This window comes from Phalaenopsis equestris, unplaced genomic scaffold, assembly GCF_001263595.1.
Source record: "Phalaenopsis equestris unplaced genomic scaffold, ASM126359v1 Scaffold199744, whole genome shotgun sequence".
Classification (NCBI taxonomy): Eukaryota; Viridiplantae; Streptophyta; class Magnoliopsida; order Asparagales; family Orchidaceae; genus Phalaenopsis; species Phalaenopsis equestris.
Genome location: NW_018219600.1, coordinates 15,412 through 20,896, shown reverse-complemented (window position 1 = coordinate 20,896; position 5,485 = coordinate 15,412). Strand labels below are relative to the sequence as shown.

Sequence of the window (5,485 nt, the reverse complement as noted above, 5' to 3'; positions counted from 1 at the left end):
AAAAAAAAAAAAAAAAAAAAAAAAAAACGTATAAACAATCAAATAATGTACTAAAAAACTCGTATGTCTAGACAACAACATTTACATACACACCAGCTAAGTACATACACACCACCTAATTCCTATATATTTACATATCTAACAACTAACTTTTATTTCTTACATTGATACCACCCAAATGTTTCATATAAATTAAAAAATACCACAATTTTAACTTTTAACAAACAAAGTAAACCTTTCGTACCTAAGTGGTATGTAAGCAAGAATTAAAGTTTGGGCGTTAGATATGCAAATACATATGATTTGAGGGGTCTGTACGTAAATGCCGCTTTGATTAAAAAAAAACTCCAAGCATGATACTCGGAGAAATTATGCTATTCCGTTTCACAGTACAATGTCATAGCTTTATTCATGACTTCCACTCGAGAAAAAAATGTTCCATTTTTGTTTTTACCGGAAGGATGAGTGCAGATGTAATCTCTTAGAGTAGAATCATCAATAACCTGCAGATAGGCATGACCAACAAAATCACAACATATTTAGTACCAAGTCCTTCAAGGATCTTACTAATAAGTTTCCTAAGGCATGCACTTGTCAAGGCACATTAGATGTACCAATAAACTAATCACACTTTAAGTGATTTAAAAGAAAAATTAATTCAATATTGTTTTTATTGATTTAATTCTCATAGCAAACTTAGAGCAACATTTAAAAGTTTGTAACTCATACCTATTCATTAGCAAAATCCCTCCCATAAAAGGTAAAATATGAGATGTTACTTACTGCTGATTTTTAATTTGTTAACCTCCTAATTGATGGGCTCGTGCAACTGAAGATGCAACCACAGCAGCAGGTTCGTGCAACTGAAGATGCAACCACACGTATCCTGCAGATAAAAACATTAAACTTACAACACCTTTCCGATTCAAATTATTTACCATTTTTGATGAATGCAGCGTAAGACAAAAAAAAAGAGAAAAATTTGCAATCACCTTTTGTGAACATCAACATATTCATCAGTTTCATCCACAATCTCGTCCTACACAACAAATACATCCGTGATCAACATAATAATAATAAATAATTCACTTTAAACATAGATTCTTCTCCAAGGAAACCATGTCAAACACAAGCAAGAATGCGACAAAACCCCGAATATTCCAAGTATTGACAATTCGAATATAGTCGAACAAATTCCAATATTCATTTATGCAAGGGAAGACCACAAAAAATATCGAACAAGTGCTAACATACAAGCTAGAATCATACCAACTCATGAAAGTTTGAATGATTATGGTTCAATAAAGGTAATTGCTAGAATCAATAAAAAAAGAATGAAAAAAAATTCAAGACTTACCTGGAGGAGTCTTCATACACATCCTTAAGAGTGATGATGTCGATAAACTCTCCATCTTCAATATCCTCTGATGTATGACCCGAAGTGAGGTTGTTACCATTAGCTTGTTTCTCTGGCCCTTATCTATGTCCACCAAAAAAGTGTCATCCACTGTTGATAGTAAAGGAGTTGTCAACTTCGATTCGTCAGAAGCTTCTTTATTTACTTCAGACTTGTTATCTTCAGTGGGAGGAAGACTCCATGTTTTCACTTTAGACTTGACAACACCAGCCATATGGTTGCTTCCCTTCTGAAACTCATTTAATATATCATATAGAGGTATGTCTGCTGGGACCCTGACAAAATTTTAGGCATAAGAAAATTTATAATAATTATCATAAAAATGAATAAAAAAAGTAAATTTGAGAAACCTAGGAATTCTTCTTATGGAAACAGCACTAACTGGCATCTCTATCTCAGCACGAACAGTGAGAAGACATTTCACCTGCAGAAGGAACTTACCAAGTTAAAGAAGCCCAAAAAATGTATCACATGCATATCTTCTAATGAACAAAACAAGAAAGAGAAGTATAGCGCAACAGACGATCAACACCATCCAGTAGAAAACCAATAATGTTCCTTGGGTTTTCTGAATAAACAGGGATTTTGCTGTGGCCCCGGGTTAGAATTTTGCTAAAGGCTTCCCTGTAAAAAATACAACAAAAGATGTCTTCGGGTCTAGAATTTGTTAATGCAAATCTACAGTGAAGAAAAATCATATACACAATTAAATTCTTAAATAACAAACTTTTAATTTAGAGAATCTCATTACTTGGATGAATACTAACAACACAAAGAAAACTGTTCAAATGATAATTTAATAGTTATTTACTAGAAATACTGCATAGAAATTTAGACTTAAAAATTAATTCAATCAATTGAAAATTATACTGTAATAAAAATGTATATTGCATTGAATTTGATAAAATTATAATCATATATACAAGTTTAAATGGATGTTTAGAGCACACAAATAAATTAAATAAAAACAATTCACCCAATCAAGTTTAATGCTAGTACGAGATAACATCTCACTAAAATATCAAGCTCCGAAATGATTAAAAATAACCATAATTTACACAAACAATCAATATATTATGAGACTTTATTTTATGAGAGTTAGAATTCTAAAGATTTCCAACAAGATACGAAATGCAAAAGCTTGACCATCATAATATAGGACTTCAACCTCAAACTATTCTTACAAAACACTGAAAAAGTATAAATATTGCACAAGCTTCGACACTCATAAGTCCAACTTGAAATTGACATCTATTGAGAGTGTTGATTCAATCGATGTCGTTGCTTCCTCAACAGTCTGTGCATTAGGAAAAAGATCTTTAAGGAATATATTCCTAAGAGAGGATATAAAATAACAAAAAAACATCCATAGACAGAAACACTAACAAATTAGTACAAATGCAAGACAAATTTTATGCTACAAAGAAATCTCATACAAAATTGACACTGTAGCAATTTGTTTATGAACTATTAAAAATGAATGCTCGAAGAGTGTAAAAATGTACAAATTAATTAGCGTCAACAATACAGTTCATAGATAAAACTAATTTACCGATGAGTTTTCATAAAAAAGTCCAAAATTAATTAACATCTACTTCAAATATGGAAAAAGTGATTCTTAATTTATTTTATTAGTTTTTGTTTTATCATCTAAAGAAAATTATTATAACACACCTTCGCAGTCATATCAAGAGCACAACTTATTATTATTGTTTCAACATAGGTGAGCTCCCGGCCATTACAAGCCTGAAATTTTAGTACCACAAAAGAAGACAACATCAGTCATCACATATGTTGATAAAATTAGTAATTAATAAATAAGCTTTTTAAAAGGAAAATAGTCTTATTTTTTATTTTTTTGTGAAATTAATGTACCTTTTTGCTATGAATAGAAACAAGTGCCTTGAACTGAGTACGTCTAAAAAGTGACAAATCACCATGTCCAAGCGCACAATATAAAATCTGGCACGATGTTAACAAGTTAAAGATGAGCTTACTCAAGCCTTCCTTAATAGAACTATGTAAAAATGTTGATGAGAAGCAATGTGAAAAATGGAACAAAATATGTTTCTAAAACAAGGAATCTACTTTGACACTATTGTGTCTAATAATAAAAACTAGTCAAGTACCAAAAAAAATTATAATAATGATAAAACTAAAAGGATCATGCCACTATGATATTTACATGCATGCCACACAATCTTATGTATTTACATATCTAACACCTAAAGTATGACTTTTACATTTATGCCATCCAAAACTTTCATATCACGTAAAAAATACCAAATTAAACCTCTTAAAAAGTTAAATACACCATTTTCCTGAAATGGTAAGGTGGCATATATGTAAATATTGAAGTTAAGTTGTTAGATATGTAAATACATAAATATTGACTGGTATTCTTATTAATCTTCCATGATTCAAATACGTTTCCAATTGGATAAGCTACGGAGTAGCAAATGATCATTAAGATTAGCACAAGCCGTACAAATTTTGCACGACAAGAGAACAAAACATCAGTCATCTAAACTATGTGCAAAATTTGTACGGCTTGTGCGAATTTTAATGATCATTTGCTACCCCGTAGCTTATCCAATTGGAAAGGTATTTGAATATTTTTTAGAATACCGGTCAATATTTATGTATTTACATATCTAACAACTTAACTTCAATTTTTAAATATCTGCCACCTTACTATTTCAGAAAAATGGTGTATTTCAACTTTTAATAGGTTTTATTTGGTATTTTTTATGTGATTTGAAAGTTTTAGGTTGCATAAATGTAAAAGTTATAGTTTAGGTGTTAGATATGTAAATACATAAGGTTGTGTGGCATGCATGAAAAAATCATAGTTTAGGCCTTGCATGATCCTTTTAGTTTTATTATTATTATTATTATTATTATTTTGTATTTGACTAGTTTTTATTATTAGACACAATAGTGCCAAGGTAAATTTTTTGTTTCAGAAACATGTTTTGTTTCGTTTTTCAAATTGCTTCTCGGAAACAATTTTACATAGTTCTATTAAGGAAGACTTGAGTAAGCTCATCTTTAATTTGTTAACATCGTGCCAGATTTTAGATTGTGCGCTTGGACATGATGATTTGTCACTTTTTATGCGTGCTCAATTGAAGACACTTGTTTCTATTCATAGCAAAGTGGTACATTAATTTCACAAAAAAAAAAAAAAAAACATAAGACTATTTTCCCTTTAAAAAGCTTATTTGTTAATTACTAATTTTATCAACATATATGATGACTGATGTTGTGTTCTCTTATGGTGCTAAAATTTCATGCTGATAATGGAGGGGAGTTCACCCAAGTTGAAACAACAATAATAAGTGATGCTCTTGATATGACAGTGGAGTGTTATAACAATTTTTTTTTAGATGATAAAACAAAAACTAATAAAATAAATTAATAAATTAAGAATCCCCTTTTTCCATATTTGAAGTAGTGGTTAATGAATTTTTGAATTTTCTTATGAAATCTCATATGAAAATTAGTTTTATCGATGAACTGTATTGTTAACGCTAATTAATTTGTACATTTTTACACTCTTTGAACATTCACTTTTAACACTTCATAAACAAATTGCTACAATGTCAATTCTGCATGAGATTTCTTTGTAGCATAAAATTTGTCTCGCATTTGTACTCATTTATTATTACTTCTATCCATGGATGTTTTTTATTATTTTATATCCTCTTTTATGAATATCTTCCTTAAAGATCTCTTTTCTAATGCACAGACTATTGAGGAAGCAATGACACCTATTGAATCAACATTCTCATTAGATGTCAATTTTAAGTTGGACTGGTGAGTGTCGAATCTTGTACAATATCTATACTTTTTCAGTGTTTTGTAAAAATAGTTTGATATTGAAGTCCTATATTATGTGGTCAAGCTTTTGCATTTCGTATCTTGTTGGAAATCTTTAAAATTCGAAGTCTCATAATATATTGATTGTTTGTTTAAATTATGGTTATTTTTTATCCTTTTGGAGCTTGATATTTTAGTGAGATGTTATCTCGTACTAGCATTAAACTTGATTTGGTGATTTATTTT

At 29.8% G+C, this 5,485-nt stretch overlaps 1 pseudogene; it reads right to left on the bottom strand.

Moving 5' to 3' along the window:
• Positions 1-805: 805 nt before the first annotated feature.
• Positions 806-3,941, bottom strand: LOC110035764 (annotated as a pseudogene).
• Positions 3,942-5,485: the final 1,544 nt, after the last annotated feature.